The 18085-nt window shown below is 44.1% G+C and overlaps 1 protein-coding gene across 1 annotated transcript in view; it reads right to left on the bottom strand.

Moving 5' to 3' along the window:
• The window catches only part of NAPEPLD (N-acyl phosphatidylethanolamine phospholipase D), a 155583-nt gene that overhangs the window by 110592 nt on the left and 26906 nt on the right, over nt 1-18085 (bottom strand). The window lies entirely within an intron of this gene.

Genomic DNA, 18085 nt, shown 5'->3' with positions numbered 1-18085 from the left:
TTTCCAAAACCTCATATTATCATGTTTTATATTACATCCCTGATCTATAAAACAGTGCTGTCCCTGAATTTGCCCTCAAAGTTAATCGAGTAAAAAGGGATATTCTAATGACAGGTTCACTCTTGAAAAGGCAAGAAAATGTTTACGAGTGAGGTCACCCCTTCTCTTTGACTAATCAGGAGCGATCTTTTTTGCACTTTTGCTAGGAAAAAAGACCAGGAGATTGGCTGTAAGGATTGAGTAAGTAATTTTATTATGGCATAAAATCTGGACATCAGAATTTACTGGTTTAAATTGAGCCATTATTAAGGACTGCCTCAATCTGAGTATTCTGTTGGCTGTCCTACATTAAACAACTTTTTGGGGATTTGAGACGCCCACAATTTTTTGGGGCAGCCTGAATGCAAGGAAAATGTAAGTAGAAAATATTTGAAAACTGAATGCCTAGGGCATTTTGAGGAGTTTAGGCTGCCTTTAGAATTGCCGAAGCATAGTGAACTAAAGAGTCAATCTAGGCTGACCACATATGATGTGCAACCTTACCTTAAGTTTACACTGAATCCTAGACATCGGTTTGTTCTCATCTGTTTTAAAATGGACATCTTTAATCGTTTAAAGTTTCTCCAGAATGAATGATTGGTCTCAAACATTAGTAAATTGCCACTGAGATCAAGTGTCAAATTAGAGCACCATGCATTTGGTGCGCTTTTTCAAAACATATATCCAACAGAGGAAACGTTATAATGTTCCAATGTCAAGGTCTTTTAATTTTACACAAAGTCATCCTGCATACCTTCTTTTGTTTTTACAAACCTTATCTACTTTGGACATATGTTGCTATATGTCAAGTTTCCTGTGGGAGGTGAATATTGCAAGAGAAATTTTAATTGTGCAAAAAAATGTTATGGCTTTGCTTTTTATCTGCATGGTTTTAATCATTTATGCATGTGAGTAGTGATCTTATTTCTGTAAAATGTATCTAATGAATTGTTATGATGCACTATAGTTCATTAGGTTTACATATGTGCACTATGATTTTAACATAAGCCTATGTCTTTTGTATTGTGCTTTTATGATTTTAAATAAAAAAAAAATCGAATAAAGAGTGTTTGACTGGATTAAAACGCAAAAAAGAGGGGGGCTTAGTCTCTGCGCCGTGGAAGATGGCCGTCTGAGCTTTGTGCTCCTCCACACCGGGACGATTTCAGAGCAGCAAGTGCATGTTTTCGCGCTCATTACCGACGGACTACACATATCTATGCATCGGAACATGCCGGGAGACGAGTGAGGGGTTTTGAGAGTAAGTCGCATTTGCGCTTCTCTGCATTCCCTTCACTCGTGGCTCTCATTCACTCGGCCGCCATTTTAAGGTCGCGCTGCCGCCTTGATTCACCCAGGCATGACGCACTGGATAAATTCCTCCTTTCTTCACCTCATCGGAGTTTCTGCCAAAATGCCCTCCACAATATGGCTCTTCCCGTGATTTTGAGGACACAGTAAGATATTTATTTCCTCTACCTATTAAATTTATGTACCCTATGTGGTTAATATCTCTCTCTCAGAGCCTCTTCCATTCCTCTGCATTTCTGACCTATTTAGGGCCTTCTTTACTTGCTACAATGCCTGTTTGAATCGCCTACACTCTAATAAGGCTCCATATTTACCTTCCATCATTTTGACTAACCTCTCAATGCTCATTACTTGATCGGATACATGGATTACAGTTTTGACATCAATGATTTCCGGCGCCATTTTGTCTGTGTGAGTTCAACACATTTTGTCCCTTATTTTTTCTGTGGAAATACTGCCTAGACTCGGACAACCCTCTTTCATCACGAAGTACCTTTTTGTTGTTCTATCTTCAGCATATGGGCAGATTACGCAAGCCACAGTTTGTTTTGTGCCTAAAACTTCCTGTACAGTGTCATCTATGTCGTCTACACGATCTACACAAGCTTTGACTCCTGCAACAGCAACTCCTTCCCCCTCTGTAACTATGGCTGGAGTATCTTCAGTTTGTTCTAATGTATCACAATCAACGCCTCATAAATCGTCTCCTCCTACTTCCACTCCTAAAAGACTGAAACAGGCTCCTTCATCTCCTGATAAATCGCCTACTGCTATCTCTTTGGAACTTTTATTGGAGGAAATTCGTGCTTTGCGCCCGTTTGTAGAAGAGACAAATATCAAGATGCAATTTTTGGAATAAAAAGGATCTTCAATGGAGAATAGAGTTTCTACAATGGAGCAACAATTGTCGCTCCAAGATGATGCTCAACGACTTTCTTCCCTTGAAAAGGAAGTCCGCAAGCTTCAACAACACACCGAGGACTTGGAAACTCGCAACAGAAGGAATAATTTACGCATTTATGGTCTTCCAGAATCCTTGGAAGGGGACGACCTTGTCACCTTTTTCTGTTCCTTTTTTGCCAAAATTATTGTATATGCCTCCCTCAACAGTGCTGAACATTCAGAGAGCTCATAGGCTTAGTCCGCATCCTACACTCTCGTCACCCTCAATCAAACCACAGGGTGTCATTATTCTCTTCCTGAAGTTCACTGACCTGCTCTCTGTCCTTTCCGCTGCTAGAGCCAACACCACATTTCTTGGCTGGGTCAGCGAGTTTATCTATCTCAGGATGTCTCCAATGCTACAGCCGCCAGATGAAAAGAATTTCACAACCTCCATCCTCCTCTTCGCTCAATGGGTGCCCGCTATGGTCTTTTTCACCCTTGTATCTTTAAAGTTACTCTTCAAAATCGTACCTTGTCCTTTGAAGATCCTTGCTGAACTCAGGTTTATCCACTCTCACTCCTTGACCAATATGGATATTACTAATCCTCCTACCGAATGATACGTTCTACTCATACTATCAGAACTTGAATTATTCTCAAAATGTTAATGTATTACTATTCTTTGTTTTTACTCCTTTTTGTTCCCTGTTTAACTTTTCCTGCTGGTTAGTTGCGTTCATATGTTCATACTCCTATTAATTATTCTTGTTAGTATACTTTATTTATCTTTACTGTTATACTATATATACTGTATTTTATCTGGTAATACTTCTTTTCTCCTTTTATATATTATATTAGTAGTCTGTCTTCTACTGTCTTCAATGATTTATTTACTTCTACTATCTACTTTTCCATTGTCAATTCTTTCTTTTTCCTCTTACTTCTTCGGTCCCTATCTATTGTCTGTTCCTTAGTCCATTTTATCATATGTTTTCCATTCATTCTTTATTATTTTTATACTCTCTTTTAACTTTTTATGTACATACAGATCCATTTTTTAATGTCTATAGCTGTTTGATCCGTCTGCGTTTTCCTATGTGATTCCGGTGTGGTTGGACTCCTGGTCTCGGGCGTCCCGTCCCCCATTTATTGCCATTACCCCAATCTCCTCTTGTCCCCATTTCCCTCAGGTATGTTCTCCTCAATCGTCCTTTATGGATATGTATTGTCTCTTCTTTTCCTCCTTTGCTCTCTACTCCCTTTTTCCCCTATTTGTCATTCCTTGTCTGGTATTTTACTCTTCTATTATTTTTCTATTAATGCATATTTGGTTTTGCATAATGCTTTAATGTTTTTACATTCAGAGTTATTTCTTGGAATGTGAAAGGTTTTAATAATCCTATTAGAGACAGAGAATTATTTCGCACCTTGCCACTTACAACCTCGATTTAGTACTTTTGCAGGAAACCCACCTCACTGAATCTGAGGTGTTAAAATTAAAAAGAGGATGGGTGGGTACAGTACTATTCTCTCCTTCCACTAATAAAAAAAACAGTTTCATTACTTTAGTTCATAAGAAGTTGAAATGCAAGGTTTTATCTCAAGAAATTGATACTGAAGGTAGATGGTTACTAGTTAACTTGTTAATCAACAATGTTCCTCTAACTGTTTTTTAATGTTTATGGTCCTACACATCCTGATTGTTCCTTTTGGCCTATTATTACGCAAAAATGTGTTCAATTTCAAGATGATTTTTTCATATTAGGAGGCGACTGCAACCACGGTAGTGACACATTTCTTGATTGTAAATCTCAAGTTCGTTTTCTTCCCACTAAGACCCACGAACACTTTCTCGACACTATTTCCCAAGCACACCTCATTGATTCTCTGAGACTTTCCCACCCTGATTCTTTGGATTTTTCTTTTTCCTCTCTTCCTCACACTTCTGTTTCTCGCTTGAACTATATCTTTCTCTCTCACTCTCTATCTCAAAATCTCCTCTCTTCCTCTATAGAACCCATTGTTATTTCTGAACATGCCCTGATTGTAACGGATTTAGATTTGCTCCCTTCTCATCTCAAATCATCTTGTTGGCAATTTAATAGCTCTCTCCTCTCAGATCTTTTCTTTTCCTCCTCCTTTCGATCATTTTCTTCTGAATTCTTTGATCTCAATTGCACACCCAACTCATCTCCACACATCATATGAGACTCTTTTAAAGCAAAAAAGAAGAAACGTTTTCTTCAACAACGTAAATCCACTGGCACATATCAAACTCTTAGAACACAGATTTTACACTTCCCCAAAGCATACTGTTCTTCCAGACCTTATCCAAGCTAAAAATCGCTTTTAATAAAACGACTACCAAGAACGCGTCCTCTTTACTCTTACATAGCAGTGCTCCCTACTATGGTGGTCACAACAAAGCAGGGAAGCTTTTGGCAATTTATCTCAAAACACATAAAGATCGTACCCTCATAGATGCTATTTTCTCTTCTAATGATACTCTTGTTCCCAAAGACCAGGAAATACTTAATGAATTCAAACTTTTCTATCAGAATCTTTATACCCCTGAATCACCTCCTTCCTCTTCTAACATTCAAGAATATCTTGCGAAAATTCACCCCCCCCCCTTCATCCCATCTTAATCTGTATGCTCTTGAATCTGACTTGTCCCTTATAGAATTATCCACTGCCCTAAGTTCTCTAACTAAAGGGAAGACCCCCGGCCCAGATGGCTTTCCTGTTGAATTTTATTTACACTTTTCTGATCTTTTACTACCAAAACTTTTAACCCTTTTTCAATCCTTTTTTTTTTGCCGGAATGGCTTAAGGCACCTTTCAAGAAGCAACAATTTGTTTAGTTCATAAAGAAGGTTGTGTTCCTAAATATTGTAAGAACTATCGCTCAATATCTTTGCTAAATGTTGATTATAAGCTGTTTGATAAATTACTTGCTCTGCGACTAGATCCTCTTTTGCCCAACCTTATTGGGAAAGAGCAGTGTGGATTTGTCAAGGGTAGACACACATCTGATAACACTCAACATTTTCTTAATGTTCTAAACAAACTTCCCTCTATCTCTACCTCTCTGGCGGCTAGATCTGTTGATGCCGAGAAGGCCTTCAATAGAGTAGACTGGTCCTTCCTATTTGCCTCACTACGATGGCATGGATTTGGCCCCAAGTTCCTCTCACTTATCTCTCTTTTATATTCCGCCCCAAAGGCCTCAGTCCTAGTTCATGGTTCTATTTCATCTTACTTCCCTCTTCAACGTGGAGTTCATCAAGGATGCCTTTTAACCTCCCTGCTTTTTATTCTAGCCCTTGAACCATTTTTGTCTTCTATACGTCATAATAATTCTATTTCTTTTGGGGACCAGCAACTTGAACTTTCCGCATATGCAGACGATATCCTTTTATTTATCTCTGATCCTGATACCTCTATCTCCCCTTTGCTTCATGAATTTGACTCTTTTTCTAAGGCTTCTGGTTACAATATTAATTCGGACAAAACAGAAATCCTTCCTCTCACTAAATTTTGTCTTCCCCATTCTTTTTTGTCCACTGGTTTTGCTTGGAATACTACAAAAATTAAATATTTGGGTATTCTTTTCTCCAATTCTATTTCCTCTACGATTAAATTAAATATGAATGTTGTTCTATCTCGTATTTATAAATTACTTTCTTCCTGGAATCCCCTTTTTCTTTCTGGGTGGGGTCGATTAGACTCAATCAAAATGATGATTGCACCTATTTTAATTTACACTCTCTCCATGTTTCCTGTCCATATTCTCGCCATATAACCACATCGCTGCTTGAGAGATTCCTCTGCTGTGCTGGACAGCAATAAAAACGGGTGTGGTCATGACGAGCTCAGCTCGTCATGAGCACAGGAGCACTTTACTGCATGGAAGGGGTTATATGAAACGTATTGATTCCGGTCTTCCTAAATTTCTCTGGAAGAATAAAAAAGCTAGATTTTCTCTCTCCTCACTTCGTAAGTCCAAATCTGATGGTGGCGTTAATTTTCCAGATTTTCGTCTTTACCATAAATCCTTCTCCCTTCGTCAAGCTTCAAAATGGCTTATATCTGAACACTTCCCTTTTACTCCTCTTTGGCTATTCATTGAACAAACATTATTATTAACATTCACTCTCAAGGAAGTAATAGCCTTTTCCGCCAAAACCTCCCATACATCCTCCCCCTCTTTAAACACAACTGCTCCCTTCTGAAACCTCTAGTCTTACCTACTCCCATTTCTCGTGATGATTTTTTGCAGTCTCCTATTTGGCATAATTCTCTAATCCTTCTCAATAACAGGCCCATCTTCTGGAATGCTTGGAGAGCAAAAAACATCATTTGGGTTAAAACCTTTCAATGGCCTATCGCCCTTCTCTTTTCATGAATTTCAAGCTTCATTCCATTGTCCTCGCTCTTTCCTATTGAAGTTTACTACTCTTATGACAATTATTTTAGATGTGTACTATTGTCTCCCCCCCACCTTCTTCACCTACCCAGAATTTGCTTCTCAATCTTCTCCTCTCCTTACCCAAAGCCTCTCTTATATATAAATATTATTTAGCTCCAAATCCATATCGGGAAAAATTTAAATTGAAATTTCTTGGGAGTCTGATCTGGATGTGAATGGACTATTTGCTTTTGGGACAAACTTTGGTCTAGATCCTTAAAAATGTCTCGCTCTGCCTCTCTCACACTTTCTTTATCATAGACTTTATCTCACCCCTGTCTCTATTGCCCGTTTTCTTCTGCCTCAAACTCTAATTGTTGGGCCTGTGGTTCTTCTGATGAAATGAAATGAAAATAAAATGTATAAAGCGCTACAGCTGCCCTCAGGCGTCCAGGCGCTTAAACTAAGAAAAAGGTGCCATCAGACCGAAGCAAAGGGTTCTAATTACTGGAACAGAAACGTTTTAAGCTGTTTACGAAAGCTAGATAAATTAGAGTTAATTCTCATGTACAAAGGGAGGGTGTTCCATAACTTTGATACACTATAAGAAAAGGAACGGCCTCCTGCTCTGGCTCTAAAAATTCTGGGAATCTTGGCCAGAGATGCAGATGAAGAACGAAGCACTTTATTGGGCAGATAAGGGGAGATCAAAGAGCGATTGATTTCTGGGCCCATTTTCCAGAATGCTTGATGAGCAATGCACAGAGATTTAAACTTTACTCTGTCCTTGATTGGCAACCAGTATAACATTCTTAGCCCAGCTTTTTTCGACGTTCTTCGTGGGACTCCAAGTAGTGCGCGAGCTGCACAATTTTGAGTGCGCTGAAGTTTTTGTAGGCTATATTCTGGTGCCCCAAGATACAGGGCGTTGCTAAAATCCAGACGGGATTGAACAAGGCCCTGTTTAATTATCTGCTTGGCCTCAAACGGAAGGAGGGGAAGGATTTTTTTTTATCACCCTGAGGAGGCCAAAGCAGGTGGCCGCCACCTTGGTAGCCTGTGTATTGAAGCTCAACGACTTATCTAACCATACCCCCAGACTTTTGATGTTATCTCTGGGGGCAGGGACCGCACCCGTGCTCACGGGCCATAACAGCCCCAAAGTAGAAGGGGCTGCCGGGCCCAAGAGCAGGAGCTCGGTCTTATCGTCATTGAGCTTCAAACAGGAGCTCATCATCCAGCTCTTCACCTCCTCCAAACACACTGCTAAGTTAGGCAGTGATTGGAGACCGCTCTTCTGCACAAGGGAAACCACCAGCTGGGTGTCATCCGCATAGGAAATGATGTTAATACCATGCGGATGAACAATCCCAGCCAGCGGTCTCATATATGCATTGAAGAGCGTAGGGCTCAATGATGAACCCTGAGGTACTCCACACCCCAGAGGCCTGCTTGACGAGACGGATGTGCCGTCAAAGACCTGGAAGGCTCTATCAGTTAAACAAGCATTGGAAATGCAATAGGTCTCGCATTAGGAAAGTTTGAGCAATTGGTATTGTAAATGACACTTTTTTTATTTATGTGTTGGTTTTGAAAATAGCAAAAGTAATAGCTTTGTCAGTTACAATGTCAATAGTTTTAACTTTCGCAAATGTGACACCTATAGCATTTGTAATGCAATGTGTGTTGTCTTTACGTGACTTAGATGTATTGATATTGCAAATAACAATGGCTTTTAATTTTGTAAATAATTAATACTTAAATAAAATTTATTGTAATTTATAAATGGCAATAGCTTAAACGTTTGTAATTTAATTTTGTGAAGATTATGTTCAGTGTATTTTATTGTGACGAAAATCCAAGAACATTGCATTTGCACCTGGTGGTGGATGTGGTGGTGGTGGGTGTGGTGGATGTGGTGGTGGATGCGGTGGTGGATGCGGTGGTGGATGCGGTGGTGGTGCATGTGGTAGATGTGGTGGTGGTGGATGTGGCGGTGGATGTCATGGTGGATGTGAAGGTGATGGAGGATATGGTGGATGTGGTGGTGGATGCGGTGGTGGTGGTGGATGCGGTGGTGGTGGTGGTGGATGTGGTGGTGGATGTGGTGGTGCATGTGGTGGATGTGGTGGTGGATGTCATGGTGGATGTGGAGGTGATGGTGGATGTGGTGGTGGATGCAGTGGTGGTGGTAGATACGGTGGATGTGGTGGTGGATGTGGTGGATGTCATGGTGGATGTGGAGGTGATGGTGGATGTGGTGGATGCAGTGGTGGTTGTGTTGGATGTGGTGGTGGATGTGGTGGTGGATGTGGTGGATGTGGGTGTGGTGGATGTGGGTGTGGTGGATGTGGGTGTGGTGGATGTGGGTGTGGTGGATGTGGTGGTGGTGGGTGTGGTGGATGTGGTGGTGGTGGGTGTGGTGGTGGTGGGTGTGGTGGATGTGGCGGTGGATGTCATGGTGGATGTGGAGGTGATGGTGGATGTGGTGGTGATGGTGGATGTGGTGGTGGATGTGGTGGTGGATGTGGTGGTGGATGCGGCGGTGGATGTGGTGGCGGTGGATGTGGTGGTGGATGCAGTGGTGGTGGTGGATGCGGTGGTGGTGGTGGATGGGGTGGTGGATGTGGCGGTGGATGTCATGGTGGATGTGGAGGTGATGGTGGATGTGGATGTGGTGGTGGATGTGGTTGTGGTGGATGCGGTGGTGGTGGATGCGGTGGATGTGGTGGTAATGGTGGATGTGGTGATGTTCAGTGGGAATTTGCCGGACAATTTACATTAAGATGTTTTATACTTCATGGACATTTTCAGGGTTGTCTTTGCTTTGTTGTGAAAACTAAAGGGCAGACCGAAACGAAGATCTGAACCCATCTACCCTTGAACAACCAACATAGTACCATGGCACTCGTGCACTGCAATGCTTGCACCAAAATCTGCACAGAATGAGCAATGCAAACACATTTGCACCGATTGCTGCAGAAGCCCGTTTTGTGCAGCCATCCATCTGTGGGTTTTAACTGTTAATATGAAGAAATATGTGCTGAGGCACTGGCAGGAATCATTAATTTCAGCCACCTGGTGTAGTCACACATTTCCCCCAACTCAAAGTTAGGCCCTTAAAAGGTTGGGAAATGAGACTTAGCATCTCAGGGAAAAAGTTTTGAGTTCATACATTTAATTGATTCAGAACACATTTCATGTGAAAACTGAAGTGTTCGACCACTGGAGAAATGTACATTTGTAAGTATTTCCACCCTTATGCAAAAATCCGCCTAGTACATTTAACTATGGTAAACATTTGAAACCCCAAAAAATGTAAGCTAGTCTTTGGTGCTAGCTGATTCGACAGCCGCCAGGACACAACTAGGGGTGTGCAAACTTTCTATCTCACGAAGTTGCCACAATTGATGCAAGCACTGCAATTAATAGGATTTAGGTAGACAAAATCACCATGTGAGTTCTTCAGGTGAAAGTTGGGACTTTCACATTTCTGAGTTGTTGGTTGTGAGGCGAAACATACAGGCCAACAGCATTCTAAACAGGTTTAAAGATGTAAGAAAACTGGACAATTTTCAGCACCAACTAACACCATCCATGGGAAATATAGGCAATGCGCTGGAAAAACTTAACTATGCTAGGGTGCAAATGCAGTTAAAGCAGAAAAGTCCACGAACTAGGGGTAGCCAAATAACTACTCAAAACGTTGTTGGTCGTGTTAAAAAAATGTGCACTCCCCACACAGCAAACGTATTACACGCAGGGTTTAGCTGCAGATGTTTTTGCTACTGTTCAAACATTTGCGAAACTCGCCTAGAAAAAATGCTCTTTTCAGGTTTTTACTTTCAAATTGTTGCTCTTTACAGAGACATTTTAAGCGTGGGAATTTGCCGGACAATTTACATTAAGATGTTTTATACTTCATGGACATTTTCAGGGTTGTCTTTGCTTTGTTGTGAAAACTAAAGGGCAGACCGAAACGAAGATCTGAACCCATCTACCCTTGAACAACCAACATAGTACCATGGCACTCGTGCACTGCAATGCTTGCACCAAAATCTGCACAGAATGAGCAATGCAAACACATTTGCACCGATTGCTGCAGAAGCCCGTTTTGTGCAGCCATCCATCTGTGAAAATATTATATTTGCACTTAGAAGGTCGATGCAAAAAAAGCTCATGCAAAATTCACTGCACTTGTACAAAGTTTGCATAGTCTGGCCACACTCAGAAGTTTTTCGTTGTCCAGGCTGCAGTTACACGTGTGCTTACAAGCATCTTTCTGAGCGTGTACGTGTGTGTTTGAGAGAGAAAAACAGAGCGAGAGAGAGAGAGAGGGGCATAATATGAGAGAGAAACAGAGACAGTCATGAAGACAGATAGGCTGCGGAAAGAGTGACTGAAAGAAAAAGAGTAAAAGAAGGGGAACAGCAGAGAGAGTAATGAAAGCTGAGAGCAAAAAATGTGCATGCAAAAGGGAGAACGAGAGTGCCACGGAGGCTAAGAGTAAATGTGTGTGTGTTTGAGCGTGCGAGTGAGAGAATACAAGAGACGAGTGAAATGTAAATGCGGGGGCCTTTGAAGTGAAGCTTCACTTGTGTGTGAGAGGTGTGGGAGGAGTGCGGCTCGACTGAGCCAGAGCGCACGCTGGGGGAAGCTTGTGGGGCGGAGCTGCTGGGGAAACAGATGGCAGATGGCTGACGATTTGATGCTGTGCACGAGCATTTCACGGGCACAGCACCAAATCGCCAGCTAGTTAAACATCTGTTTAAGCCCCTTTATATCGAGCTCCCGCTCTCAATGCGCATGTGCGCATTGAGATAGGTCGCTCGACCTAAAAAGACTTGAACCAGGCCAGGGCTTCTCCGGACACACCCAGGTCGGCGAGACGGTTCACCAGGATTTTATGATGAACCGTATCAAAAGCGGCACTCCGATCGAGGAGGATCACTGCCACTGACCCACCCCGATCCAAGATCCGCCTCGCCTCCTCTGTCACAGCTAACAGAGCAGTCTCTGTCCCATGTTTAGGGCGAAAGCCCGTCTGGGAAGCATCGAGGAGATGATTTTCCTCGAGAAACTTCATCAAAATGGTGTTAATGTGCTTCTCCAAGATCTTGGCTGCCCATGGAAGCAGAGAGATCGGGCGATAGTTACTAGGGTTAGCTGGGTCAAGGGCAGGTTTTTTCAGCAAGGCCCGTACCATTGCATGCTTCCATGCCACAGGTACCATCCCACTCAGAATGGAGGAGTTCAACAACTCCATGAGAGTAGGGAGAATGGTTTTGCTGGCCAGAACCAGCGAGCCTGGAGGAGCGGGTCACTCGGAGAGCCAGATTTTATTTGCTGTGCTAGAGACTCTAATATTTCCAAATTCAACAGAGGGAAAGAGTCTAGTTTATTTTGAAAAGGAGTTACAGTATCCAGGGCCGGATCGGTGCATTGGGTGGGTAGTTCAGTGACTGGGTCTGGAAAGGAAAGGTACATTTTAGTGACTTTATGAAAGAAAAAAATCAACCAACTCGTTGCATCGGGAGGTAGAGTTACTGTTATCTGCCGCGGGTGGGGAGGGGGGGGGGGGGGGGGGGGGGGGGAAGGGGGGTTTGTCAGAGATTTAACTATTCGATATATTTCTTTCGGCTTAGATTTAGCCAATGTTATTTTCTCATTATAATAGGCTGCTTGTGAGGTTTTTATGGCACATTTATAGTTCCTAATGGCGTCCCTGTAAGTGGCTTTATCAGTAGAGTCATAGGTCATGCGCCATTTCCTCTCCAATCTTTTGCAGGAACGCTTTTTATCCCTAAGTTCTGTCTCTTTGACCCAGATAAGTGAAGAGGGAGAATCAAATCTAAAGAGGTGGTGATCCAGTTATTGTATTTGTTGTTGTTGATGCTAATCGTATACATCTTCTTTTTCTCTGTTCCTCAGTCTCCAATTTCTGGAGGTCTGTCTGGTCCTATATTTCTCGTATCTTTCATCTATCTTTTTCTTATTCAATACCACTTCTGTTTACTGGCAGCCTCTCAGATTCTTTATCTATACCCTCTCACAATCATGGTCTTTTTCATCTTATGCTTGCTTTAGCCTTTCAACACATCACTTTCAATTGGAAATCTCTTAATAATCTTTCTATACAACACGGGTGGAATAGTCTTTGCCACTTTCGTAGACTTGGTTGTCTTCGCCTCCTCCTGTAAACCAATTCTTAATAGAGAATTTTCCTGGTTACCTCTCACGACTTATTTGGATCAGATTGTTCTAACACACAACTCCTCCCTCAATTCCGAAAATTTTAAACCTCTCTGGTGGGGAGGAGCCAAGCTGGCGACCAAGATGGTTGCGTGAAAGCTCGGCTCTGCCGATCTTTGCTCCCGACCTTACCATCCTTTGACATATCTTGTTTTAAATGGTTACCCTCTGCTCGAGAATTATAAGCGACGCCTGTGCCCATTTCCTCGACCCATCCACAGGTCCGGAAATTGGCGATAACTCGCCCGGAAGATCGGGGCCTGGTCGGGACTGGAAGCTGGGACCTCGAGTGACGCTGGAGGCCGGCCTCTAAGTTAACAACAACGGGGCCGTAAGAAGCGTCGTACCGACCCGCGGTCTGAATACGCTCGTTTGCGGAGCCGCTGTAACTGACGCCCCCCCACCTTGCGCATGCCTGTATATGGCATGATATTTTGTTAGCGTGGAGCTGCTGCCTGTCTCCAGGTGTGTGGAAGTGCCTTGCGGGACTCTGTTTCGCTGCATCGGCTGAGACTGTCTGGCGAGTGGTGGAGGAGCGCAGATGTGTAGATCCCCTTGCCCGATGGTCCGCGGGGACTGCTGTGCCGCGTTTGATTGCCTGCTGAGTCTGCTGCCTAGGGGTGTGGACGGAGGGGCTGGAGAGACGTGGAATATAAGCAGTGGAGGTTCCCCCCCTACCCCCAGGTGCTGAATTACGGCTGCCTTGATGGCCCCATGGGCGAGTATCTTGCGGTGCTGCCGGGGCTTGAGAGGGCTGTGATCGGGAGATGGTGGGAAGTGCGATATGACCCTGGGACCCCGAGGGACATAAGGGCCGACAACTGATGTGAGATCTGGAAGCTGATGAACTGGCTAGAGTGCGGCGGACTCGTTGGATGGGTCGTCGATACAGATATGTGGTGCGTCTGCCTGGGGTGATCTGGGATGACGGCGTAATGCATCGGGAATACTGGTCTGTCGTTCGCTGTTATCGGTGCAATTTTTGATGCATTTGAATGCGGTGAATGGACTGCAATTAAACTGTGAGCAGGACTTGCGGTGATTACTCTGCTGGCCCGTGCACCATTGAGGGACTATGTACGGAGGTGTTGCTCTGGGGGTACGTGAGTCACTGGAAGGCGTGATTGGTCCATATTGAGCGGTGAAGGACGGGAGGATTATAGACCGGAGAGCCTGGTTCCCTATCTTTGTCCTGCGGTGCAGCACCTCATTTATCTATTTTGGGAGAGACTTTGCCCCCCCCACCTTTTTGCACTCCTGTTGTTGTCCGGGTATCTTTTCACTTTATGGAAGGGGGTCCAGCCGGTAAGAACTGAACTGACCTCACGGATGAAAGGTAAAGACGGCCCTGAGTGTGGATATCAGTTGATGGTAAAGAAACAAAGTAGTAGAAGACCTTGTATTGGTTGCATTTTCATTCTTACTGGATCCCTTGATAGGTGGCACCATGGCTGCAAAACTGGATGCAGGTAAGCCCTCGTCGCGCTCCTCTAAGGGGTCCAAAACAATCCAAGTTAATAAACTTGACCACTATACTATCCCTAAGGGGTCCCCAGGGGAGATAAAAAAAAATCCATTAATGAGGGAAGAGGTACTGACTGATCCGGCTGAACCTACATTAACGGATCTTCTGGCGGCTATTAATGGTGTACAGGCGTCCCTGGGCCAGAAGATGGAAGCTCTTGACGCCGTCATCATTGAGATGGGGTTAATCCGCACGGACCTCTCAAAGACTAATGAGAAAGTCAAATCCATTGAACTCAAAACAAACGATCTAATGGATGACATAAGCCAGTTGCAACAAGAGGTGCAGGACCTTCTGGACCGTAAGCTGGACGAATATGAAGGGAGGGTCAGACGCAACAACATCCGTATTCTTGGAATTCCTGAGAAATCAGAGGGCCCAACATCGGATCTGTTTGTTGAAAATCTTGTTCTCAAACATCTCAATCCTAAAAGTCTCAGTAACCTGTTTAAGGTGGAGCGTGCACGTAGAGTCCCAGGAGGGAGACCGAGGCCGGGGGCGCCCCCTCGCCCTAGGATTGCACGAGTTCTGAATTTCTGTGACAGAGATGTGATTTTGCAGGCCGCACCTAGTAGTTCCCCATTGCGGTATGAGAATGTGACCCTTTCCCTTTTTCCAGACTTTACCCAGCTGGTGCAGAGGCAACGGCAGAGCTTCCTCTCCGTGAAGAAAAGACTGAGGTATAAGAGACTAAAATATGCAATGATGTTCCCGGCCCGGCTTCGAGTTGAACTTAACGGAAAGACTTGGTTTTTCGACAATCCGGAGGTGGTGACAGACTGGTTAGACAGTGTGATAGCGTCTGAAACAGAAGGCCAGATAGGGGAGAGATGGGAGATGAAGAATAATATATAGCGAAAGTATTATGCCTTCACAGTGATGTGGTGCGACTGGGGAGGGGGGGGCTAACGGGTGGCGTAAATAATTCTTCATTGACTCACGTTTTTTCAATAATTGTTGAGTATATTGAATTGAACACAGAGCGGAGGGGTCAGAGTTGGGAGCGGAGGGAGGTGGTGGGCGAGTATAGGCCCTCCCTCGGTTTTCTACCTCTATTAAGTTGTAGATTAGTTTTTGATTGCTAGGGGCGACAGGCACACTGCTAGTTGGGGATGCGCGTAAGCGAAATACAGGGGTGCAGGGTGGGGGGTGGTGGAAGACGGGTTGAAAATTATCTTGCAGTATTGTATGACACATCATTAGTCTTTGGTTTTATTTTAGTTAAGTTTTGTATTGTTTTTGGCATTAATGTGTTGATTTTGATATATATGCAACTGACACCAGATGAACACTTTGCTTTTTCCTATGATGATGGGGGGTAGTGAACTTAAGGTTATAAGTTGTAATGTAAATGGTCTGGGGGACAAGATTAAACGCACTGTAGTCCTTCAATGCTTGAGGCGCCATGCACCCGATGTTGTCCTCCTTCAGGAAACGCATTTAGTCGGTAATTCATGTATGGCTATGCACAGAATGGGATATAAGTTGGTCGCCCATGCGGGGTTTACGTCTGGATCTAGGGGGACGGGTATCCTGATTCGGAAGACACTTCCGCTAGTGATAGATTCTACGTGGGTAGATGATAGGGGACAATACGTCGGGATCTCAGGTAGATGGGAAGGGCAGGTACTGACCCTCTTGTCGGTCTATGTCCCCCCGGGTTTGCAATCCACGACTTTTTTTGATTTGGGGAGGTGGCTGATTGAGCTGCCAGGAGGATTTCTGATTGTAGGTGGTGATTTCAACGCTGTAGTCTTTGGATTATTGGACAGATATCCTCCACGGGATGTAAGACCTGCCCAGAGATGGTTGCCTGAATTTATGGACGTGATGGGGTTGGTTGATGGTTGGAGAATATTTCACCCAGATGATAGGCAGTACGCCTTCCACTCGGGGGCGCACGGTAGTCTTTCCCGGTTGGACTATTGTCTTGTTCCAGCGTGTCAGGTTTGCTATATTTGTGAGACGTTCATTTGGCTAGGGGCATCTCTGACCACTCTCCGCTCTGGCTTATGTTCCGAATCTCACCCAGTTCGGCAGGTAGAATTGCCCCTATCAACCCATGGTATTTCCGAAATCCCAAGACCCGTGGAGACCTTGTGAAGACTATAGAAAATTATTTTGTAGAGAACGAAGTATCGGTTGCTTCTATGGTGTCACTTTGGGAAGCTTTTAAAACGATGGTTAGGGGACATGCTCTGGCGCTGATAGCCGGAACTAAAAAAGAAAAGAACAAAGCAATAGTTGAGGTAGAGTCCGAGATTCGCAGATTGGAGGAGGAGTTAGGAAGGAAGGTGACACCGACCCGCCTACATGTTTTGAGCCTAAAACAGCATGAATACAACTCGTTGGTCACTGATAGCGCCAGAGCTCTTGATAGGGAATAGAAAGGAAGATTGTACGATCTTGGGGATAAGGCAGGGAAATTGGGGATAAGGCAGGGAAATTAGGGATAAGGCAGGGAAATTACTCGCATGGCTTGATAAAAAGGAACGGGCTGGGCGCGTGGTTCCGCAGCTGCTTACAGATAACAGAGAGGTGCTCACAGACCCACAGAGTGTTGTGGATAGCTTTGCACAGCATTTTCAAACAACTTACACCTCGGTTTCGGATCGGCCAGAAGAGGACTTGCATCATTTACTTCAGGATATATGCCTTCATTATTTAAATAAGGAGGACTTTGAATTTATGGATAGTCCCTTAACGGTTGACGAAATAGCTCTGGCTGTCCGATCGCTGAACTCAGGCAATGCTTTGGGGCCTAATGGACTCCCAATTGAATTATATAAACTCAGACCGGACAGATTGGCTCATTATTTGAAAGGCATGTTTGTTGAGGCTCGGGAGGGAGGATGCTTGCCCAGAGAACAGAGAGTGGCATCAGTGGTAGTTATCCATAAGGAGGGTAAGCCTAAAAATAGATGTGCCTCTTATAGACCTATCTCGTTAATAAATGCGGAGCCTAAAATACTGGCTAAGGTCCTTTCAAATAGACTGGTAACCGTGATCAGTGGATTGATCCACCCGGACCAATCAGGGTTTATCCCCCACAGAAATACTGCTTTGAATCTAAGGAGATTACATGGCGTTATAGCTAGACCTCATACTTTACAAGAGCAAGCTGTTGTCGCCTCCCTTGATGCTACCATGGCCTTTGATACAATTGAGTGGTCCTATATGTGGGTGGTCCTAGCTAAATTTGGATTCGGACCAGAGTTTATTGGATGGGTGAGATTGTTATATACTGAACCGCTCGCCCAGGAAGTGGTTAACGGACGAGTATCGGCACCCTTCTAGTTGGCACGGGGCACGCGGCATGGTTGCCTCTGTCTCCTCTACTTTTTTCCCTGGCTCTGGAACCCCTGGCGGCATGGATCCGCTGGGAACCTTCCATTCGAGGAATTTGGTGGTCCCCAGAGTGGGAGGATTGGATTTCACTATACGCGGATGACATTCTGCTCTATTTGACCTCCCGCTCTATTTGACCTCCCCTCGAAAGTCCCTTATGGTGGTCTGTGATGTCCTGGCTTCCTTTCGGAAATACTCAGGACTTTCTATTAATTGGGGGAAGTTGTTATTATACGTTCTTAGTGGAGAGACCCCGGTCCCTCCGCGGAACTGTCCCATCCAGATTACTACGAATGGATTCAAATATCTCGGTA

The sequence above is a fragment of the Lissotriton vulgaris genome, chromosome 1_1, assembly GCF_964263255.1.
Source record: "Lissotriton vulgaris chromosome 1_1, aLisVul1.2, whole genome shotgun sequence".
In the NCBI taxonomy this organism is placed as follows: Eukaryota; Metazoa; Chordata; class Amphibia; order Caudata; family Salamandridae; genus Lissotriton; species Lissotriton vulgaris.
Note: the sequence above shows the minus strand (reverse complement) of the source record. Positions and strands in the feature narration are given on the sequence as shown.